The following is a 25,579-nucleotide window of genomic DNA, read 5'->3' on the forward strand; positions in this document are numbered from 1 at the left end:
TTTATGATTTTGTGTACAATTACAAGGTACAATAAACGTTTTTGTGGTGACATATATTGATTGGTTATTTTCAAGAAATTGCAAACCTACTTCTTACAGTTTTTCTGGTGACTTATGCACATTATTGTCAGATACATTTACTTATACTAAAACTACTAGTGAGAAAAACAACTTCAATACTGTTTCCCATTTTGTTTCTACATTTGCCTGTTAATCTTTCATATAATGTTTACATCAATTTATATGAGAAACAAGTACAAGCAGCAGGAGATGAAGAAACACACACAGACACAGACGCGCGCACACACACACACACACACACACACACATGCAACTATGGTCGTCAGTTCATCCAACTATTCCACATACACATATCCACTATTTACAAATGAATAAATACACAGAACACACTCAATAACTCAATCCATAGTGTGGGTATGGGAGGGTCTTGATCCCATCACCACAGGTGAACCGTTTGTCATTATGACATGGTAGCCCGACTTTCAGCTGCAGTGCAGAATATACAACGTGGCCACCTGATCAAAGGCTACCAGGTGCGCCACATGTGGAGTGGCATCAACGCCACTGATCAGGCACCTCTTATAATCCATGATCGTCAGACCCTTTTGAGGCCACACAATGCACATCCTTAGCCCACCTCTGGGAGGCACTTGAAATTAAGCAGTATCCATACATTTTCGAAATGAGCCCAACAAATTCCACAATCTGTGAACCATTTGCCTCGTCTTTCTCAAGCTGATAACCTACTTGTTTTGTGGTTTTATTCCAAAAGGACTGTTGGCCGCATGTCCAGACATGTTGAAGTTTTATTTATTGTACCTAATCATTTCATAAGGGTCACAGGCTGTCACCAAGTAGATGAAATTGTGTACATCCATATAAACTAATCTGGGATCAGAGAAGTTTGGCTTTGTAGACTCATAGTGGAATCAGCTTATGTTGAGTCTGCAAAGGTCCAGAACACACACACTGATATAGACAAGCTTTGTGAACAGCACTGAAACATTAGCCATCTCCACAAGTCCTTCATTGAATATGGTGACTTGTTTGAAATCTGGCCTGACAATGTAATCTCCTGCGCTGTAGCAGCCACCCCAAAAGCTGAACTGAATGAATTTAGCGATATTCTCAAAATGTTTGCATTGTTTTCCTGAAAACTGAATTGTTCATGCCCTCTGTTCAGTGTTGACATCAATATATTGCTTCAGCCAGCAATGCTGCTTGAAGCAGATTCTGTGGGTGGTTCTAACAAGTCCATCTCCAACGTGAGACATCGCTTGAGAATTCTGTGATGTAGAATATATCATAACTTGTTCCCCAGCATTGTCAACAGTTTGTGAATGGAACCTTTGGACGGGACTAGGTGACAGCAGCAAGTCACTGCATGCATAATGCAAATGTATGGGATGTGGAAGTTCTGCGTCCAGAACATATCCGTTGCTAGAGTCAGCAGCCACATCATGGATCATTTCCTTCAGTCTGGCTATTTCCTCTTCAGGCACCTATTGGAACTCTCCAAACGGTACGGTTTCTTGCATGACATACTCGTAGAGCTTTTTGATATCCAAGCAAAGGATGTAAATTTCTGTCAGAAATGTTGTACAGCAGATCCAATTCGCGGATGAGCATATAAATTTTAGGATTATTGCTTGGCGCAAACGACAGAAAAAATGTTCAAATGTGTGTGAAATCTCATGGGACTTAACTGCTAAGGTCATCAGTCTGTGAGCTTACACACTACTTAACCTAAATTATCCTAAGGACAAACACACAAACAAACACACTCGAACCTCCGCCGGGATCAGCCGCACACTCTATGACTGTAGCGCCCATAGACAGCTCGGCTCATGCCTTGTGCCTTGTGTCACGGTCGGTATCTGTGGCTTGCAAAGAGTGCCATTGTTCCAGAAGGGAAAGCCCCGCTCGGAATACACTGTCGAAAAAAAAATCACAGCACCAAGAACGAGTTGTGCGACGCAAAATAAGTTGATAGGCGTGTTTCTTCATCTGAAAGATGATGTCTATTTAAATTTCACACCAGTCGCATAAGAGTGGCGCTAGTAGCACTATTATGAGGATGCAAATCACTTTTGCTTTAAATACTTGCCGTCACTGTCATGAATGTTAGCTTCCCATGAGATTGGATGTGATGGGTTGATGTCGGTCAAGAATGGCTTTAATTCACAAAGCCTCCATTATTGACACCTCACTCAGTTTGAATGAGATCGTGTAATAAGGCTAAGAAAAGTAGGATGTTTCTTCTGCAATTTTGCAGAAAGACTTGGCAGGAATGTTACTGGCTGCGATGGTCAGAGGAAAGTACAGTCCCCGGACGGCCATGTGGTACTACGGAGAGGGAAGACCATTGTGTTCGGAGTATGGCTCTAGTGTATCATACTGCATCTGCAGCAGCAATTTGAGCAGCAGATGGCACCACAGTGAGACAAAGAAGTGTTACAAATCGGTTACTTCAAGGACAGCTCAGAGCCAGACGTCCTAAATCGTGCGTTCCACTGACCCAAACACGACTGCCATTTGCGACTTCAGTGGTGTCAAGTGAAAGCTCACTGGATGGCAGGGTGGAGGTCTGCTGTGTTTTTCAGATGAAAGCTGGTTCTGCTTCAGTGCCAGTGGTGGCCATGTGTTGGTTACGAGGAGGCCAGTTGAGGGCTTACAACGAACCTGTCTGCATGCTAGACACATTGAACCTACACGTATAGCTATGGTCTGGAGCGCGATTTACTATGAGATCAGGAACACTCTAATGGTTATCCCACGCAACCTGACTGCAAATTTGTGTGTCAGTCTGGTTATTCGACCCATTGCGCTACAATTCATGAACAGCATTCCATGGTGTGTTTTCTAAAAGGATAATGTTCGTCCACATACGGCTGTTGTAACTGAACATGCTCTACAGACTGTCAACATGTTTCCTTGACCTGCTTGACGTCCAGATCTGCCTCCAATTGAGCACGAATGGGATATCATCGGACGACAACTCCAGCGTCCTGCACAAACAGCGTTATCTGTCCCTGCACTGTCCAACTGAGTGCAACAGGTGTGGAACACCATCCCACGAACTGACATCAGACACATGTATGACACAATGCATGCACATTTGCCACCTTGCATTCAACATTCTGGTTGTTACACCAGTTATTAAAGTACCAGTATTTCACATTTGCAGTGGCTTATCCAGTGATTATTATTCTGTGATCTTGCAATGTTTAATCATGTAAATATGTTGGCTATATAAATGCATTCCTGAAATTTCGTTACTCTACATTAATCATTTTCTGGTGTTGCGATTTTTTTTCTGTCAGTGTACATTTCTAGGCCGAGCTGAGCCATTGTCAGGAGTTCAACCAGTATGTTATTACAACACCCAATACATGATTCAGCAAGCCTTGCCGTACAAACCCATAACATATAACATAAGGGCTAAGCTGGTCCATGGCATCCTAGCATTGATGGAAAGTGTGAAGGCAAGGGGAACTGACAATAACTGAAAGGCCATGGCTATGCCATGGTAGGAACAAGTCTGGTGATACCTTCTGCTAATGAGGGTAAATGACCACAATGCCGACCATGTTATGTTATGTTATGTTAACCGGGGACATAGAAACGACGGAGAGGCTCCGCCCCGCCGCAGCCGCAGTGGTCCGCAACCCCACGACGACTACCGCAGTCCACTTCACCCCTCCACTGCCCCACACCGAACCCAGGGTTATTGTGCGGTTCGGTCCCCGGTGGACCCCGCAGGGAACATCTCACATCAAACGAGTGTAGTCCCTATGTTTGCGTGGTAGAGTAATGGTGGTGTAAGTGTACGTGGAGAACTTGTTTGCGCAACAATCGCCGACATAGTGTAGCTGAGACGTAATAAGGGGAACCAGCCTGCATTTGCCGAGGCAGATGGAAAACCGCCTAAAAACCATCCACAGACTGGCCGGCTCACCAGACCTCGACACAAATCCGCCAGGCGGATTAGTGCCGAGGACTGGCGCTCCTTCCCGCCCGGAAAGCCATGCGTCAGACTGCACGGCCATCCGGGCGGGCTATGATGACCTTACTTCCAGCTTAAATACTTCAGTTTCACAGGCATCAGTCTCAGCATCATGTCATCCCGTCTGCATTTCTGATTGCAATAGAATGACAGTCTCTCACTAATTTCAGGATAAAAGTGGTTGGTTAATCGTGATATGCTGCCTGCTGCCTGAGCAAAGACTTCGCCTCTGAGACTGTGGCCAGCTGTCTGTAGTGGAACGTAGTCACTGCAAACTTCCACCTCTGTTTGGTCACTTCTGTGAGTGATAGAAGATGCGGACAAGCCTGGGCCTCCCTCTGGTCAAGGGCCTTACCAAGTGACTATGAACTACCACGTTCAACTGGTTGGGTGGGACACCTGAGGACTTCCTTCCTGTCTTTACATGTTACCGTCTCACTGGCTGCAAACACTGTTGCCGATTTGGATCCTGTGATTCCTCCTTCGTGGCACCTGCCATCCATGACACGCTGTTGGCAGCTGCTTAAGTGCATACCCATCTTCGAGAGGGCCGGGGAAGGCTGCACTAACTACTGGTGAACCACAGTAGGCTTGCGCGTAAAGACTTCTGTTTCAGCTACCTGTACGACATCGCCGTTGGATCCTAACCTACACCATGGCCACAGTCGACCAAGTGTTGCATCCACATTCCTTTTCACACTCGAGTGTGCTCATCAGCACTTCTTTTATCACACCGGAAAAGCCAGTCCATACCGCAAAATCACAAGCAATAAATTTGTTGTCACATAACGCTGTTTAACCGGCGCCTTAGTGTGTATGAAAGCCGCCTGCTGCAGCTCCCGAGTCTGGGCCCCTGCACCTGCAGCGCCACCAGCTCACCTGCTCAGCTTCCACGCGCGCTAAAAATCCTGAGCTGAGGGATGACAGCTGCAGCTGGTAGTCAGAAGTAGGCCGCCAGAACTGCCGTCAGACGTGTCTGACTATCGCGACAACGTGTGGCCACAAGTGGGGCTTACAGTTCCACTGCTACAACTGAGAGCACTATGACTCGCACCAGCTTCTATGTCCCCATCATCACCACCGTGGCTTCACTCATCTTGCAGTTAACGATTCACACAATGCAGGGCAGTGAGTGAGAAGCATTTTGTTTACCTTGTAACTGGCCATTTTCATTGTGTAATAAATTAGCCATGATAAATCTTAGGGACATTAAATTTAATCTGAAGATAACTCTTGCACAACTGTGCACCTCTTAACGCGTCTGATTTTGAGGGTTAATGTCATGAGTTAGATTTAACACTTGTCAGATGTAAATTCTGCGGGCCTTCTGAGCAGAGGCAGCTGTGCACGAACTCTGCGCCAGTCATACGTATGTTTCACTTGTCGACTTTGGGATCATTTGTCACGAGACTGTACTGAATGTAGACGGGCTATGATACGCCATAGGAACTACAGTAACTTGTTGTATCTTGTGTATTCTTTAGAGTGAACCTAGTGTTCATTTCTCCTGCATTGTAAAATCGTTTATTGTTTTTGCTGTAGTAGGATACATAAGATGCCAATAAGAACAAGCACCGTCAACAATGGTGTTTATGTTGCCGGTATGGCGGAGCAGATCGTTACATTACAAGCAGTGGTTGAACGGAAAACTGGGGAAGTAGAACATTACAAGGATGAGACGCAGGTACTAGTGAACAATGTGAATCCAATAAAAAGAAACAGGTTACAAGTGTACATAACCCAGCTATAGAGAAAAAGACGGTCAAAAAGGAGATTGAGACGAAACATGATTGGAGTTTGCTGCTCCACAGCTACTACAGAAGAGAGAGAAGGAGTGGGATGATTGGCAGATGATACATTCTGATGTATTTAGCCCAGGAGTAAGACGCTCTGTCTTTATGAGGCACCAGGAGGAACTTCGATTGAAAAACGCTCGTTTGAGACCATACGGTGCAAACAGGTGTCAGGAATAGGATGTTGTCGAAGTTCCTGTAAATTTACTTGATAAAGTTGCTGTAATTTACTTGATATACAAATTATTAGCGCGGTTGGAGTAACGGAGAGTAGTGTAAAAGTGTCAGCTAGAATGTGTTGTGAAAATGAGGAGTCTGATATATACCTATCAAAAAAAGTTTTGCATCACCTAGGTTCCGAGAGTTTCGGAACCTGTTCAGAAAATTGGAACAGAGATCAACATAAACATCATTTCCGCCCTTTTTATTGCTCATGAAAAACACACATTGCATGTTGTACCACCATACAGTGAGACCTTCAGAGGTTGTCCAGATTGCTGTACACACTGGTACCTCTAAAAACCCAGTGGTACGTCCTCTTGCATTAACGTATGCCTGTATTCGTCGTGGCATGCTATCCACAAGTTCATCAAGGCACTGTTGGTCCAGATTGTTCCACTTCTCAACGGCGAGTCGGCGTAGATCCTTCAGAGTGGTTGGTGGGTCACGTCGTCCATAAACAGCCCCTTTTAACCTATCCCAGGCATGTTCAATAGGGTTCATGTCTGGAGAACATGCTAGCCACTCTAGTCGAGCGATGTCGTTATCCTGAAGGAAGTCATTCACAAAATGAGCACGATGGGGGCGCGAATTGTCGTCCATGTAGACGAATGCCTCGCCAATATGCTGCCGATATGGTTGCACTATCGGTCGGAGGATGGCATTCATATATCATACAGCCGTTACGGTGCCTTCCATGACCACCAGCGGCATACGTCGGCCCCACATAATGCCACCCCAAAGCAGCAGGGAACCTTCACCTTGCTGCACTCGCTGGACAGTGTGTCTAAGGGGCTCAGTCTGACCGAGTTACCTCCAAACACGTCTCTGGCGATTGTCTGGTTGAAGGCATATGCGACACTCATCGGTGAAGAGAGCGTGATGCTAATCCTGAGCGGTCCATTCGGCATGTTGTTGGGTCCATCTGTACCGCGCTGCATGGTGTCTTGGTTACAAAGATGGACCTCGCCATGGACGTTGGGAGTGAAGTTGCGCATCATGCAGCCTATTGCGCACAGTTTGGGTTGTAACACGGCGTCCTGTGGCTGCACGAAAAGCAGTATTCAACATGGTGGCGTTGCTGTCAGGGTTCCTCTGAGCCATAATCCGTAGGTAGCGGTCATAATGGTTGTTGTTTTCAGGCAGCGTAACCTGGCCCATATGTATAGGGAAATACAGGGCTATTACAAATGATTGAAGCGATTTCATAAATTCACTGTAGCTCCATTCATTGACATATGGTCACGACACACTACAGATACGTAGAAAAACTCATAAAGTTTTGTTCGGCTGAAGCCGCTCTTCAGGTTTCTGCCGCCAGAGCGCTCGAGAGCGCAGTGAGACAAAATGGCGACAGAAGCCGAGAAAGCGTATGTCGCGCTTGAAATGCACTCACATCAGTCAGTCATAACAGTGCAACGACACTTCAGGACGAAGTTCAACAAAGATCCACCAACTGCTAACTCCATTCGGCGATGGTATGCGCAGTTTAAAGCTTCTGGATGCCTCACGGTTTAAAGTTTACGGCCCCTTTTTCTTCTGCGAAAAAAACGTTACAGGACACGTGTATCTGGACATGCTGGAAAATTGGCTCATGCCACAACTGGAGACCGACAGCGCCGACTTCATCTTTCAACAGGATAGTGCTCCACCGCACTTACATCATGATGTTCGGCATTTCTTAAACAGGAGATTGGAAAACCAATGGATCGGTCGTGGTGGAGATCATGATCAGCAATTCATGTCATGGCCTCCACGCTCTCCCGACTTAACCCCATGCGATTTCTTTTTGTGGCGTTATGTGAAAGATTCAGTGTTTAAACCTCCTCTACCAAGAAACGTGCCAGAACTGCGAGCTCGCATCAACGATGCTTTCGAACTCATTGATGAGGACATGCTGCGCCGAGTGTGAGAGGAACTTGATTATCGGCTTGATGTCTGCCGAATCACTAAAGGGGCACATATCGAACATTTGTGAATGTCTAAAAAAACTTTTTGAGTTTTTGTATGTGTGTGCAAAGCATTGTGAAAATATTTCAAATAATAAAGTTATTGTAGAACTGTGAAATCGCTTCAATCATTTGTAGTAAGCCTGTACATGTGCCACTGATTTTTTCGTTGCGCAGAGTGGAACTGCAGATAGTAAGTGGGGAATTCACAAGAAGCTGTTGACGGTGTTGCAAATGTTGTAGATCATGAAGTATAAACGCATTTATTCTCGAATGACGCAGATTCATCAGCAGTTGGGGTGGCACCACATCCTCCAAAGACGGGAGGGAGGAGGAGGAAAAGGAGGAATAATGCTTGTAAGCTAAAGATGGAGCCGACGAGGCTGAATCCTATCAGGAATGTGTTCCTGAGGATCAGCGTATACCTGACGATACTTACGATGTTATAGAAAATGAGGCTAAGAAAAAAACGTTGTGCAATTGTTCTTAAAAGAATCAAATTCGGGAGACAATGTTTAGCCGAAGGAGACAGATGCAGGTGTTACATCATGACAGGGGTCTATTATCATGAATGTACGGCATCACTAAGAGTCAATGATCACGATAAACTGCCGAAAAGCACAAAGAAGTTAGTTGTTGAAGGGAATGGTATAAGAAATGCAAGGTGTAGTCAGTGTTTAAGTAACTGTGGAATAAGATAGGGGACTAGAGCTACCGACCAGTGTATTGTACTTGGTAGTTGTTGTGTAAGCACAGTAAGTGGATGTGTGTTTTAAGAAAAAGTAAGGGAACCTTCTGTTTCAAAGGCAAAGTTCTAGATGGCATATCAGAACAATGCAGAAAAAACCATCTGAGGGAATAAGACAAATTGTAAAGCGGTGATAGCTTACAAGGAGAGAAATGGAGATTGCATTGCCGCGTATCTTACAGCAAATGGTATACTCTACCTACATTTGAGGCGTAAATCTGACAATCCTCTGGACCTATCTCTGCACCAGATCTCATAGAATGGCTTGATGTCATGACTAAGAAGTAAGAACTAAAGCCAGTTGTACTGATATATACTGCCTAATTGCGAAGGTGTTGCCGGTGCAGGATTTTGTGCACGAACTGACCTCCCAATTATGTCCCATAAATGTTCGATGGGATTCATGTCGGGTGATCTGGGCGATCACATCATTCGCTTGAATTGTCCAGAATATTCTTAAAACCAATCACGAACAATTGTGGCCTGGTGGCATGGCGCAGTGTCATCCATAAAAATGACATCGTGGCTTGGGGACATGAAATGCCTGAAAATGGTTCAAAATGGTTGAAATGGCTCTGAGCACTATGGGACTTAACTTCTGAGGTCATCAGTCCCCTAAAACTTAGAACTACTTAAACCTAACTAACCTAAGGACATCACACACATCCATGCCCGAGGCAGGATTCGAACCTGCGACTGTAGCGGTCGCGCGGTTCCAGACTGTAGCGCCTAGAACCGCTCGGTCACCCGAGCCGGCTGAAAATGGTTCTGGTGGATCAGAGAACCCAGTCCATTCCATGAAAACACAAACCACGATTACGAAGCCACCATCAGCTTGCACAGTGCCTTGTTAAAAACTTGGGTCCATGGCTTCGTGGGGTCTGCGCCACACTCGAACCATACCATCAGCTGTTGCCAACTGAAATCGGGACTTACCTGACCAGGCAACGGTTTTCCAGACGCCAATGGGCCAACCGATATGGTCATGAGCCTAGGAGACGCGCTGCAGGCGATGTCGGTTGTTAGCAAAGGCACTCGCGTCGGTCGTCTGCTGCCGTAGCCCATTAACGCCAAATTTCGCAGTACTGTCCTAACGGATACGTTCGTCGTATCTCCCAAATGATTTCTGCGTTTTTTTCACGCAATGATGCTTGCCTGTTAGCACTAGCAAACGTAGCTGCTCTCAGTCAAATGAAGGCCGTCGGCCACTGCTTTATCCGTGGTGAGAAGTAATGCCTGAAATCTGGTATTCTCGACACACTGTTGACACTGTGGACCTCGGAATATTGATTTCCGAAATGAAATGTCCCGTGCGTCTAGCTGTAACTACCATTCCGCGTTCAGAGTCTGTTAATTCCCGACGTGCAGCCATAATCACGCCGGACACCTATTCACATGACTCATTTGAGTACAGATGACAGCTCCGCCAATGGACTACCGCTATCTATATATGTGCACGTCGTTAACTCATGACTTCTGTCATATCAGTGAACTGTAGCAACTAGAACGAAAAAATCTTCACAATACTAGAGAGGAAAACCTAGATTTAAGTGGGAACACGTAAGGTAACTCGGACTTGTGAGACGGTTTTCGAGACTGTAAGTGTAAACCACTGTAAATGTAATCTCTGTAAAACGAAGTTGTTCTAGGGTAATACCTGAGTGAAATTCAGGACGAATTTGTTGAAGAAGCGAGGACTGCTGCGCAGCAGTTCCAGTTCCCTTCTGTGCATATAACTTTTTAAAATTATTACTTAGCGCTTACGGCAGAGAACCAGGTCCGACGCATTTTGTTTGTCACAACCAGTGTATGTGGCATGCAGAGAGTGCTAATGTCGCAGAAGGCAGGACCCTGTCCTGAGTTGAGCCATAACCAAGGAGTGCAAACGGCGCCGCATGACAACAACGAATACGTCCCTCTATGAGTCTTGCACATGTAACATCCGAGCTCAGCTATTCCACAGGGTTCTAGCACTGACGGAAAGTGCGAAAGCAAGGGGAGGTCCGCTGACACTTACGGTTAATGATGGCAAGAGGGCACATGGCCGGCCGCGATGATGTTACTTCCAGCTTAAATACCCCAGTTTCAGAAGCCTCAGTCTCTTAGTGTCTGGCCATCCCGTCTGCATCTCTCATTCCGACGGACTGACTATCTCACTAGTTACAGAATAAATTGGCTGCGAATCGTGATATGCTGCCTGAGTGAAGACTTCGACACTGAGACCGCGGCCAGCAGGTTGTAGTGGAACTCCAAGCTGCCGCTGCTGTTTGGTCACCTACATGACGGATGTAAGATGCAGACGAGCCTGGGCCTTCCCCTGGTGAAGGGCCACACCAAGTGACTGCAAATTACTGTCTTCAGCCGATTAAGTGGGGCACGAGAGTACTGCCTTCGTGGCTGTACATGGTTCCATCTCCCTGGCTGGACTCAGCATTGCTGATTTGGGTTCTGGACTACCGCCTTCACGGCACCCTGGATCTGTGCTGTTGGCACCTGCCTAAGCGCACGTCTGACTTAAGAGTGATGGGAAGGGCCACACTAATTGCTGGTGAGCCAGGGTAGATTTGCACTAACAGACTCCTGTTCAGGCTTACTGCATGACATCACCGTTGGGTCCTGACTTACACCACGGCCACAGCCGACAAAGTGCTGCCTCCTCCTTCCTTTTTGCACTTGAACTGAGATTCAGCACACCTTCCGCAGTGCTGGAGAAGGCAGTCTGTATTATAAAATCACAGGCAATAAACATGTTTCCAGGCAATGCAGTTTAATTGGCTCCTTGGGGAGTATGTCAGCCACCTGCTCCGCTCACAACTGCGGTCTTCTTCACCTGTAGCGCTAACCATCTCACCTGCTCAGTCTCCTGACTCACTAAAAATCCTGACCCGAGAAGTGATTGCTACAGACGGCCTGCACTTCTCCTCGCTCATTCGTGAGCTGTCTGTCTTGGCATATCTGTGCACCCACTGCAAATGCCACTTTCGAAGAAGAGTATCATGTCAACATTGGTCAAAAGTTTGATATCCACATGTGTTCTTAACATTGTGTCTCACGGAAACTCTGACGCGACGAAGTAGGATACAGGAAGTATGTCTCTAGTCATACACTCCGGAATTTCTCGAAAATGTCCATGGACAGTTACACATTGACGTTGTTGTATGATCATGGCGAATCCGTTAAATTAGAGATATTGAATTTCTGGAAAACATTCACCACATGCTCGTATTCCGCATACATTATGGCAGTGACTATCAGGTTGTTGGAGAATGCTACATAACAGCATTCATAGAGTCTTACCAACAAATCCTGGTGTTCATATGGAAAGACCCCCTTCTTTGTCGCAAGCTGAAACTTTGCATCGTCGGAGTACACCCCTCTGGTGATATGCATGTCTTCCTGACGCATTGGCATAGCAAGTTTCTAAATAGAAACATAGTGAATCCAGGAAGCAGGTATTTTTGGCGTGGTTCTCTTGGAGAAATGTACTTTTATGGTATCATAAAAGACACTGATATTCTCAATCTTCAAACTGAAATCGTCCAAGTTCTCTACGAGAAAATGAGCATCATACCCACTCAAGGTACGTACGAAGATGGATGTGTACCATGGCAGTTGCTACTTCAAGAAGCATGCTTTGTCAGTTTCCCTGTCAGATGGCAACAGTCTCTATGTGGCGTTTCCGCGTTTCCATGCAATGGGAGCCTACAAAGAAGAATCCGCCAGGTTACCTGACAACGCTAATGCGCTGATTCCTGGACTTAGGTAGGCGCGCCAGCCCTGGATCGAATCCGCCTGGCGGATTAACGACGAGGGCTGGTGTGCCGGCCAGCCTGGATGTGGTTCTTAGGCTGTTTTCCACATCGCGCTAGGTGAATATCGTGCTGTTCCCCACGCCTTACCTCAGTTACACGCCTCGCAGGGATCTGAATAACGTTCCCACTATTTCATGGTTTACACTAGACGCAGACAGCTGGGTACACTAATTTCGTTCCAGGGGGTATGGGGTGGCTGCAGGAAGGGCATCTACCCACCCCCTAAAATTAACCATGCCAAATCCGTACTTAACCCTGCCGACCCTGCGCACGATGCAGGGCAAAGGCAGTAGCAAAAGAAGAAGAAGAAGCAGCCTACAAAGAAGACAATTAACTGCTTGCTCGTGCAGTGCATAATTATCCTGCGAGTCGGCCATAGGAATGTTGTTGCGATAAATTCTATCGGCTTCCCACGCGAGTTTTTCTAGTCCAGAGAGGAACCATATCGCAGGATTATTCCTGATGTGTGATTCGAATTTGTCGCGATTGGAGTCATATAGGCCTGCTGAAAAGCGTCCAGGATGGGTAGATGAAGGGTGGTACTTAACACTGGAACTGGTTTGCTTGGACACTGTGGTCCATGTGTAGTAAGCCACTTAGCTCGTCTGAAAATGTGTTTTAACATCAAGGCAAACAGTACATACATCGATACTTGAGCAATACAGGAAAGGACATACATAATGGAAACATTTACTTCCTAAAATAAAATATAAACACATTTAATTCCATAAAACAGTTACAATTAAAGATCTTGTGTTAGAAAATTCGAGCAGTTTCAGTCAAACTTCTACTTGCATTAAATTTGTCTCAAGCAAATTGAGAACAATTACTCTTTTATTAAAAAGGATTTAAATCCACTAATTCCAGAGAGCAGTCTCAGTTATATTTGCAAATAGACATTCCAAATTATTTATGTTAAAATTTTTCTTATCCCATAGCTGACCAGCAGTAAAATGAACAACATAAATTTGAAGTAGTTATTACAAGGCAAAATGCCACGGCCGACTCAAATCCAGTTTAGCAAATTTAGTTAGTTACAAAACACAAAAATCTGATTCACTCTAATGAGAGCAACAGTCAGAACCGTTAATAACATGAATTTCTTCGGAAAATACCCGGGACACAAGATCATAAACAGACCAACAATTTCAGCGGAATACGATGTGTAATATTTCTGAGACGACGGTCGCGACCAACTGGCTGTATCAGAACATATATATGCAAATACTTCATTAAGCAAGGACGGTCGCGATTGACCAGTAAAAGCAGTTAGCTCAAATATTTAAAGGGAAATATGATGTAGTATTAACCAAACGGCAGTTACTGACCAACAGCTGAGTAAATTAAACAATAGAAAGCATAATCCACTAAGAGAAAGCCTGTGACTGTCTAGCAGTATCAGCATCTGAATAGGATCTTTCTTTCTTTTGCTACTGCCTTTATCCCACATTGGGCGCAGGGTCGGCAGGGTTAAGTACGGATTTGGCATGGTGAATTTTAAGGTGTGGCCGGATGCCCTACCTGCCGCCACCGCATACCCCCGGGACAGAATTAGAGTACCCAAGCTGTCTGCGTCTAGTGTAAATCGGGAAAGAGTGTGAATGTGTTTCAAACGGCTGCGAGTCGTGTAACTGACGCGGAACGTGGGGACCAGCCCGGTATTCACCTAGGAGGATGTGGAAAACCGCCTAAAAACCACATCCAGGCTGGCCAGCACACCGGCCGTCGTTGTTAATCCGCCGGGCGGATTCGATCCGGTACTGGTGCGCCTACCCGGGTCCAGAAAGCAGCGCGTTAGCGCTCTCGGCTATCCTGGCGCGTCAGCAGCTGAATAGGTTAATCTTCAGTAAACAAGGACGGCTGGGACTGATCAGTAAAAGCAGTTAGATGCAATACATATTTAAAAGGAAATGTAAGATCGCATTAAGCTAGCCACCGTTACTTTCCAACAGCTATGTAAATTAAATTTGTTGAGCGAAACGGTTCTGACTGACTAGTGCCGAACACGCAACAATTTAAGGGACTTAAGCAACAACAGTCGGGACAGGCTGACAGGTAGACAAATCAGGAAATGTTAGGAATAATTTTCATTATGTTTTACACTCTCTTCAGCAAGAACGATCGTAATAAATCAAGGATATCCAAGAGAATTTAAAGTCACATTTCATCAAGAACACGGCCGTGAATAACCGTGGGAAAACAAACAGCAACGCAATTAGACACAAGATTCTGAAGTCTCTTTAAAGAAGGAACAACAGACTTAATAACATAGAACAGTCTCAAGAAAAGGCATATGAATTTCTCATAAAGTAACTCAGTGATCCTAATGCATGTCACATCAAACTTTCAGTCAGCTTACACACAAAGTGAATGGCGCCATTTCAACGTAACCTTTTGCAACAGGCAATATCTCAGCACGCTGCACAAGGTAATTTTACGAGATGGCGAAGTCACACACAACACTATAACAGATGGAGAAATGCAATTAGGTACAGCATAAATTATGTTGCACGACTGCCGCAATGCAACGTTAACGAATGGCAATCTGTACACAACCTCGTTTAACACAGGAACTCTCAGTCAAATCAGTGTCTTTCGAAAATTCAACAATTAACTCTAAGCATGGGAAAACGGAGTACACACTTGCCTTCACGCTCGCCTCCACAGCCCACAGCGCACCCTTAAGTCTTAATCAATCAAGGAACTCGTTTATAAGAGTTGTGAATGCTCACTATAGTTCTACAGGCAAGGCGTAATCGAAGCCAAATCGCTGCCTCCGCCATGACTTGGCACCAAATCCGACGCCACTGCACAATCCCAGCAGCTACAGACTTCAGCGCTCTGCCGCACACCCTTCGGTTGACGGCGGCCACAAATATCTGCTCGCCCCATCCTGTCACTACCGGCGTGTACACAACACCTGATCCCAATGCTATAGCCCTTCACAATGTCTGCACCGTTAACTACCCAGCCACTTCTGTCACTCTGCGTGGTCGCAAGTAAAAAATCACACCAACGGCTGGGGCCGACGCCACACGTTAATATATGTGTAACTGCGAATCGACCACCGAGAAAAATCGATGATAATGCATCACATACCTGTCGATATTCTGTTGCATACGATATGTACTGTTCCGTTAATGTTGTATTGGAGGTGTGGGGATCACCTTAACAACATGCACAGGAATCAGATGGCATTCGGAGTAAAACAAAACTCTGAAGCAATCCAGAGGCGGGCTGGTAGTTTTGTTACCGATGCCTTGAACAACACACGAGTGTTACAGAGATGCTCTGAGAACTTACATAGTCCCTGGATGAAAGGGAATGTTCTTTGCGATGAAAGGAGGGGGGTGGAGCCAGTGGGAGAAAGAAAGCATGAGGGAGGAGAGAAGGGAGGGGTTGGAAGCCCGGGGAGGGGGGTGGAGGTGGCAGACGTGGGAGAGAGGAAGGGGGGGGGGAAGGAAGATGAGGAGGGAGACAGGGAGCCCTGGGGGAAAAAGGGGGAACGGGAGGGGAGAGTCAAAGCTGGTAGTAGGGGTAAATGGACGGGAAAAGGACACCATCAGGGAGGGGGAGTTGATGGAAGCCACCTTGGGAACGTGAGAAAGGGTATGGAGGGTGTGAAAATGGTGAGCAGGTGGGATGCAAGAATACAGGCGGGGCAGTGGGCTGGGATGGGCGAGAATGGGAGAGACATGTGGGTGTGGGGGATCGAGCTTGCGGGAGGTGTAAAGGATCCGTATCCGTTTAAGGAATAGGAGAAGGTGCAGGAAGGGAATTAAGTCGTATAGGATCCACGTGGGGGATGGGACACGGATGTGATAGGCGAGGCAGAGCGTGTGGTGTTCAAGGATTTGGAGGGACTTATAGTAGGTGGGAGGGGTGGAGATCCAGGTGGGATGGGCATAGCAGAGGATGGGACAGATGAGGGATTTATAAGCGTGGTGAATGGTGGAGGGGGTCCAGACCCCATGTGCGGCCAGAAAGGTGTTTGAGGAGGAGGAGTCGGGAACGTACCTTGGCTTGGATCATCTTGAGATGGGAGGTCCAGGGAAGGCGACGGTCAAGGGTGACTCCAAGGTGGTGGGTGGGGGTGAGGTGAACAGGATGGCCATAGATGGTGACATAAAAATCAAGGACGTGGAAGGAAGGGGTGGTTTTGCCTACAATGATTGCCTGGGTTTTGGAAGGATTGACCTTGAGCAGCCACTGGTTACACCAAGTGGTGAACCGGTCAAGATGGGATTGGAGAAGGTGCTGGGAGCGTTACAAGGCAGGCAGTGTCATCGGCGTACTGGAGAAGGTGGATGGGGCTAGCAGAGGTCAATGTCGCTGTTATCTGCAGATCTTTGTATGGCACTGCTCGCCACTTCCTGTAGGAATGTCCGCTACCTTGAATAGCACGACAAAAACCATAGCCAAGGTAAACTCATATGAAACTAACAGCAGCCTCCACCATACAGTGACAACTGTTGCACATCACGACCTTTCCGCTAGAAAGTATGCTAGTCTCAATTTGTTTATAGAAATGTTGTTGGAATTTGCATCTCTTTTGTTACTACAGGTTCGTTTCCCTTCTGTTTTCATTTTTATTGCTTACTGTTCTAATCACATTATGTACTGGAATATGAGCAACAGACATGTACTCGAAGTTTATTCCATCTTCTGCCTACATAATACTAATTCTAGACCCATTACAATGTTTAAGTTGGAAAATGATTTCTGTAGTCAGTTTTTATTTTCACTGCTTTGCTAAATTCTTACCAGCTTCAAACTGTCAGAAAACACGTATATTTTTCAGATGACCAAATACAAAAAAAGTTGCTTACTCAAACAAACTGATAACGCTTTAAAGAAGTATACATTTAAATGAACCTTCTTTTAATTATTGATTCGTGTAGTGATCTGTAAATTGTGCGAGCATCAATGACATCTAGGATAATTTTGCGCCCTGTGTACGTACATACGGTTGAAGCAAGCATGGCACTTACAGACTCATATTATTTTTACATAGTTATGACTATTTGTAGCGCAGCGGAAGGGAAGGTATATTGTGTTTATATTATATTTCTGTCTTTTGTTTTTAATTTACTATTGTAGTAAATAGTAATAGTTTTTCTTTTACTTTTATTGTAGATTCTGAAGATGGCTTCAAATGTTTTCGCCTGAAGTGGTTATCGTTGCTGTGAGCGTGACGTGCTGTGGCTCGGTGGAGGAGAGTGCGATCTGCCTACCACACTTACGAGCTCACCATTCAAACGAAATGCAAACAGGCGTAAGCCTTATATCACCTTAACCCAGAAAATTGTTCCTCAGATTAAATGAAAATGTTCTGTGACCTCAAGACTATGTTGAATGCAAATGAGAGCAGTTCCCATTAACAATTTCTCACACACATTAATTGAATTTGCTATTGCATGTCTGTATTTTTTTTGTGTAGGGATATCTGCTTTACAATGGAACACAACCACAGTAAGAGCACTATTCAGTTATACAGAAGAAATCGGTCATTTTCATAATTAATGAGGGTTCCTTGACCTGAGCTTTTGTAGGATAAAAAAGGGGAACACAATTCAATACTTTTAATTTATCAGTTTATTTTCTCTGAGTTGTATCAGTATTACATGAATGACAATTAACTGTCTGATCGAAAACTAAATGTGTTCACGTATTTGATATGATGATAATTGCTTATTTGAAGTTCAAATAAAAACAAATTAACTCAGCAAATCTAACAAATTCAGTTACACAGTGGCATGCCCGTTGATGTGTGCAAGTGTACAATAAAAATGACTGCCTGAGTGAAGATCACTTACGACAGACTGTTCTGCTAACAAATGGTGGATACCTCAAACTGAGTGGTTCAAATGGCTCTGAGCACTATGGGAGTTAACATATGAGGTCATCAGTCCCCTAGAACTTAGAACTACTTAAACCTAACTAACCTAAGGACATCACACACATCTATGCATGAGGCAGGATTCGAACCTGCGACCGTAGCAGTCGCGCGGTTCCGGACTGAAGCGCCTAGAAACGCTCGGTCACCGCGGCCGGCTCAAACTGAGTGGAAGATCGCTACAAACCACGTTCGCTTTTCCAAATTGTGCAGCTCGTAAATGCAAGTTTAAAACTGATCCAAGATTCAGATAAATAAAAATCACTAAAGAAGCAACATAAGTCGCGGAAATGATCTCTCGTATTATGAGCTACTCAGAGCAAAGGCAGCGTTAGCGCAAAGAAGTGACACTCACTAGGATTCAGCAAAAGTTGTGCCAGAGTGCGACTAAGCGCTCCTGTCTCTCAGAGTGTCCTCACGGCCACGAATCTCCACACCGTCTGTCTGCCTTAATAACCTTTCTCTCCGCTCCCAGAAACCTATGGATTGGAAGGGAGGATTGCCTCGCGGGATTAGCCGAGCGGTCTGTGGCGCTGCAGTCATGGACTGTGCGGCTGGTTCCGGCGGAGGTTCGAGTCCTCCCTCGCGCATGGGTGTGTGTGTTTGTCCTTAGGATAATTTAGGTTAAATAGTGTGTAAGCTTAGGGACTGATGGCCTTAGCAGTTAAGTCCTGTAAGATTTCACACACGTTTGAACATTTGGAGGATTCGCAACCTTATCCACAGTGACGACCAAAAATTACTCTGTCACGCTAAAACGCATGAGAAGCCTGCCAAAATGTCTCCACTATCGCTTACGGTATGCCAATTAACTGGCCAGAGGTTGGTACACTATATATGCTGTGTCGCCAGTCATTGGATCAGACATTCACATCACAGCGCTGATGCCGATGACCCGTCTGATTGGCCGACATCATCAGGGTGGGTAGATTCTGGAATCTTCCTGCACTGAAAACGAAAAATGTCGGTGTTTTGCGTTTACATCTGCGGACAGGGATTGCAGATCCGTCGCTCTAGCAATACTTCGCGGACCTGCGATCGCTTGTTTCTAATTTCTAAGGTCAATGCTGCCTTGCAGACAATGGAAATCAACCCGTTTGTGGCCCAACATTCCTGCGGACCAGCAGCCCACCAGGGCGTCCTGAGCCATCCCGCATTCTGGGAGCACCCAGGTCTCTCACCATATCTTTTCAGGCTCGCCTAAGGGAAGAGAAATTCACGAATCTTACTGCAGAAGCCACTAGCTGCGTATTTCCGTCCAGAACAGTTAAGAATACTAAGAGGCAATTTCCCCTACCATCACAAATTGATATGCGACAGTTCTGCCACAGGTATAGTCGAAACTGTAATTCCGTTCAAAAACTTTGGAGTCAAGGCAGCTGAACAAAAAAATTGTTTGCTCTTGTTAGATGCTGACGTATACAATTTTTTCTAAACTTTAGTGTAACTGAACTTAGGTAACTTTATCAAAAGCTGTCTGATAGTCGATAAAGGCTACGTATATGGAATGATTGTATTGTCTGTGGTTTTCAACAATTTGGCATACAGGCGACAACGCACATTGGAGTCTTACTCTACTCCTGAGATGTCTATGCAACCTTCGCAAGAAACGATACATTTTCTCTCCGTAGAGGTAAACAGTGTGAGACCTGAGTTTGTCCTGGCGAATAAAATGTTGAAATAACTTAGGGAAATGCAGCCGGTTGAAATCGTCGACAACCGCCGATATTTCGAGAGAAGCACACCCTGCCATTTTCAAGGCAAAACTGCAACTGTACCTTGAAAATGACAGAGTCTGCTCCTGTCGAAATATCGGCGGTTGTCGACGACGTCACCCAGCTGCAATCCCCTAAGTTATTTGAACATTTTATTCGCCAGGACAAACTCAGGTCACACAGTTTTTAATGTTAGTCCGTTTTATTCTTGCAACGAAATCTGTGGGAAGGATGAACTTGCTTCTTCATCATCAGTTCTTCAGATCTTGGCACCAGATTGGAAATTGCGTCTTATAGCTCTTTCTCCACGTTCAAATGACGATAGAACAATAATTAACATTTAAATGCCAATTTAAAAGCTATTAGATTTAAACTAATCATCGAAAAATAAAATAAACAACAGCAATGATGAACACGGCTCGAAACTCGGAAATTTTCTGACTTTCGACATTTAGTGTCATGCGTGTTTGAATTTGTGAAGAAAGTAGATCCAGTTGTGGTTGAATCTTTGAAATAGCGACTCACAGATTCCCTTCGAGATGCAGTCGAGACCGATGTTCCGTTTAATGCCATTGCGGAAAATGTTGACTCTCACATGTAAGTTCACGCAAAGGGTAAACTGGGACATTCATTCCGAATCTGTGCCTAAAAGTTTTCAAGAGACTTTTATTTAAATTCATTTCGAAGTGTTCTATCACTTGAGAGTTCTGTAAGCTCCTCCAGTCCTACTGTTGACAAATAATCTGTTGCGATTGTATCGAACTGACTGTGTATCCAGTCCTACTCAGATGAAGGTTCTGGAAATTTATCTTTGAATTGTTGACGAAGATTTTCGGAACGTATTATGTCTGATTCACTCTACATCTTTCTCATTTTCCTTCTCGAAAGCATCCACACATAAAACATCTCACAGCTACTCTTTTCCATCCGTCTAAGTTTTCTCTTAAACACAAGCACTTTCCCCTCTGAGAAAGAAAGATGATATTACTATTTCGGCCTTGAAGTGATACATTAAGATCATTCAGTTTCACAAAACTGTCGACCAAGTAGCACAATATTAGAAGTTGTTCTTCATCCATCGTGCTGCTTAATAGGAAAAGACGAAGTTCATCCCTTTGTTCCCCAGAGTGACGGAGAACTTTACCATGAGTAACCATCATACCTCCATTTTCAATAGAAACGAATCATAAGCCGAACCCACGTCCTCGCAAAGAACGGAAAATAACCTACAGTTTACAGGTCGTACCTTCGCAAAATTTACGTTGCCTGCACCTTCCAGCACTTTATTGACTTCTGGTTCTACTACTTTGGAAGCCAATGCCTCCCTGTGAGCAGTATATACTTAGGCGTTCTAGCGCACTTTGTTTATGTTTATGACGTCATGTGACCTAGGTCATTGACCTACTGATGTCGTCATCCTTATTAGTGATGTCATAGGTTCAACTTTTTAGGAGTGCTGCTTTACTTAAGATTTTTCTTTATCAGCAGTGCCAGTAAGCGAACTGTGAGTATTTTAATAAGTAATAAAGGCAGTTTAGGTGCAGAAATATTTAATTTAAAGCTTGCCAAGTGTGTGAAACCTTACAAATAACATAACGGTATATTTCCTCAAATTTTGGTAGAGATCTTCCATATTACGATAAGCGTGCAAGCTGCGCGTATTTTAATAAATTATGTATATACATTAGAAGCGGAAAAATATTTAGTTTAGAAGTCTCATAGAGCCTGCAAGTGAGGTACAAATATTGAAGTTTGGTTGTAAACGAGTGAGCTGCTTAACCCAAAAGTCCATCACCAGTAGAGCCAATATGCAAGCTCTGAGTATTTTAATAAGCAATACGGAAAACTTACATGTGGCAATATTTAATTTGAAGCTTCAATGTGCTTGAAATTGAGAGAAACGTTTTATTTTGCTCGAAGTTTCGTAGAGATCTTGCATATATTTTGGTAAGTATGCATATTAATAAGTAATACAGACAGTTCAGGTGCCGAAATATTTAATATCTGAAGCTTCATTGTGCTTGCAAAGTGTGAGAAATTTCACAATAAATAATAAGCAATCTTATTTGTTTTCGGGATATCGATTCTAACGTTGTCCTCAGAGATGTCAAATCTGTTACCGTTACCGTCTTTGGTCGTTTGCATCATGGGTGCATGTTTATAAACAGCCCATGTTGTTTGCACTTTAAGTGATATATAATAATAAAACACCCTATTTATTCCTAAAATCCAACACCTTATTCCTTCGTTCCCTAAAAAACAACCACGTTGTGTGTGTGATAGTGCTTTTTTTTAGATGTTTGCTGAATTTGATTACGGGTTTTTTTAGCGAGCCATAGTTTCCTGAAAAGTAGCAGCAGTTTGTTTTGGTAACATTTGTCATCAATGTTATTTTTACTTGTGATGCATACCTCCACTGCCCCCTCCTAAACTGGTGATGAAAGAAAGAAACATGAGGTGATGACTGGACACACACTTTACAGTTTAGTTACTGCTGCAACGTAAATATTACACTTTTTGTCACAGTTTAGAATAGTGTGGCATCCTAGTTGGGCTAAACTAATTAATTTAAGCCAAACAACATTTATTTTGTACTTAACTACTAGATACCCAGTCATTTGTGCAATAATTGTTGTCGATTATATTTCTATAGTGATACGTTATCTTCACTTTCACCGTCCTCCCTGGCACATACTTACGAGTTCATAATCATGATTGGGTGTGTGTGTGGAAAATAATTTTTATGTAACCATCGTGATGATATGCACATGAAACATCACACTTTTTGAGCAGATTGAATGTACTTTATGTATTTCGATACTTTTACAACGTGAAAATTAATATTTTCTGATGTATTTTAGAATACTGTGACATCATAGATGAGGTAAAGTAGTTAATTTGAGCCCTACAGCATTTTTAATTGTGCATAACATCAACTCTGTCCAGATAAGCGATATAAACATCGCCTTATTGCATTGCCGACGTTAGTTTAGACATTTTAGAATACTGTGGTATCATAGATGTGGAAAATAATTACTTTAAGACTCTATCGTGTCTTAAACCAAGTGTGGTCCATTGTTCGAAATTTGAACGCTTTTACCCATGCAGACACCTGTTTGTAATCAGAATGAATTTTTCACTCTGCAGCGGAGTGTGCGCTGCTATGAAACTTCCTGGCAGATTAAAACTGTGTGCCGGACCGAGACTCGAACTCGGGACCTTTGCCTTTCGTGGGCAAGTGCTCTACCATCTGAGCTATCCAGCCACGAATCACGAGCAGCTTCAATTCTGCCAGTACCTCGTCTCCTACCTTCCAAATTTCACAAAAGCTCTTCTGCGAACCTTGCAGAACTAGTACTCCTGGAAGAAAGGATATTGTGGAGACATGACTTAGCCACAGGCCGGGGAATGTTTCCAAACCAGTAATGTGCGATGATTTGGATTTTGCAGTGAAGTTGATACCTCTTGGAATTCTCGCAGGGTTTCCATAGAAACTGATATCTGTTTTTGTGGTACCTGACATTTCCTTTTAGTTGTTGCTCAAGATACTTAAAAATGTGATGGGTTTATTTACATGTTCTGGGTATTTTGTCTGCAGGTGTCTCTTTAGTTTAATAAGCTTCAGGCTATCTTAGGCTAAAATCTCCAAACAGAGAACTCATTGTGGTCGTTAGCCATCGTTCAAAAGAATGCTGGTAAAGCCTAATGTCAGATAATGAACTTGATATCTACGCACTTTGCTTTTGAGTTTAGATCTAACTTCGCTGACAGGGACAGAGGAAAATGCGAAAAGAGAAAGTACGTTGACTATATTCGAATCTGCATTCTTTCTAAGGAGAAGAGATACTTGGTTAATCACTTCCAAGGGATCTCTTTTTATCTCTGCGAATCAGCCACTTATTCATGGGAAAGGTAGAACTTGTATAGCTTTATCTTAAATCCGGTGAACTACAACCGCTGAACGCGCACTAGAATTCAACTTCTAGCAGGCTCACTACCTTTGAACTGACTCCAGAAGCATGGCTGAAATCGAGTGGACAGTCAAAATGGCTGTGATTAGCAATCGGTATCTGTAGTCAGTGTTGTAAGGTAGTGGAAGTCACATTGTCAAGCGGCTTATTGTTATCAGTGGTTGTGAAAATACGTTTGGCAAGTAGCAAACCCTGCTGGTGATCAGTGAGGGGGGCACTGTGAGATGAAACTTTGCTTGCGACTTTACTCAGCACAGCCTTCCTGCTGATAGGACCTGTTGGTCAGTTCTTATGAAATAAAACAGCAAATGGGAGAGCTTCCTAATTTGATTCCTGGAAATCAGAATCTGATGCGAACAATATTTGTTGATCGGAAGTTTTTTCTTACATAATTTGAAATATAAATATTTCATTGAACCCCGGCGCCCATATCTACTACTCCCTGCCCCCCCCCCCCCCCTCCTGGAGGGGACGCCACCCCACTTTGAGTACGGCTGCTCATACACAAACTGTATTTATCTATTCCGAGACGACTGAAAGCTGGTTTGAATGCCAACGATCTCCTACACTGTTTTAAGCATGATAATGTGTTATATATCTGACGTTTCCATATTTTTGTCCAGCCCCTGTATAACGTAATGTATATCTTTATCATCCAGCTTTTTCTTCCAAAACAGAAGTTTCTTTCTGAAGACTGACATTTCGTCTGGCAGTTGCATAATGTTGGTATCATTACCTCGAAGGGGTACATTAAATGAACTGAGTTCTTCAAAGATGTCCCGAAGATAGGCCAGCTTCAAAACAAAGTCACTGTCTACAAACTTATCGGAACTCAAATATTTCTTTTGAATAACTAAGAGTAAAGTTCATTATTGAGTTTGTACACACTTACAAGAAATTCCAGCTTGAAAGCTGGGAAATTTGCTGAGTCTCGTAAGTAACACATATTTGTTGAAAAGATCTAGACTTGGGTGGCTTGACGTGCAATGACGTTTACCACATCCATCACCGACTGCAAAATCACAAGCTTTTTGATGCCCCTGCCCCTTGGCGAATAAAACAGTATGTTCATGTAGCTTGAGGAACCTTTTTGCGGATGAATGCTTGCAGTCCGGGATAACAGCCAGCCATACTATGACCTCCATCACTACACACATATAGAAATTTTCTTTCACGAAAAGTGTGGTATTTCAGAAGTCTGTTGCTTTATTTCCAGAAGTTATTTTCTTGCAAAAAAGATCTTAGTGAAATTTCTTGTCATGTATAAATCACAGGTAACAAATTAGATGTACATCATCGTGGCTGTCTCTAACATCATCCAACTGAATAGGGAAATCGTAATTAACTTTGGGTTTTCGATCATTAATGTCGTCAGCCATATCGAGTATTCTATGGCTAATACAATTGTCTGACAAAGGCACCCTTGCCAGATGCTTGGCAACTGACTCG

At 44.1% G+C, this 25,579-nt stretch overlaps 1 non-coding gene across 1 annotated transcript; it reads right to left on the reverse strand.

The window, feature by feature from the left end:
- Nucleotides 1-23,349: 23,349 nt before the first annotated feature.
- Trnas-cga lies at nt 23,350-23,424 on the reverse strand. Its single transcript has one exon. It is a non-coding gene; the product is annotated as a tRNA-Ser (tRNA).
- Nucleotides 23,425-25,579: the final 2,155 nt, after the last annotated feature.

Source organism: Schistocerca piceifrons, chromosome 3 (assembly GCF_021461385.2).
Source record: "Schistocerca piceifrons isolate TAMUIC-IGC-003096 chromosome 3, iqSchPice1.1, whole genome shotgun sequence".
NCBI classification, from domain to species: Eukaryota; Metazoa; Arthropoda; class Insecta; order Orthoptera; family Acrididae; genus Schistocerca; species Schistocerca piceifrons.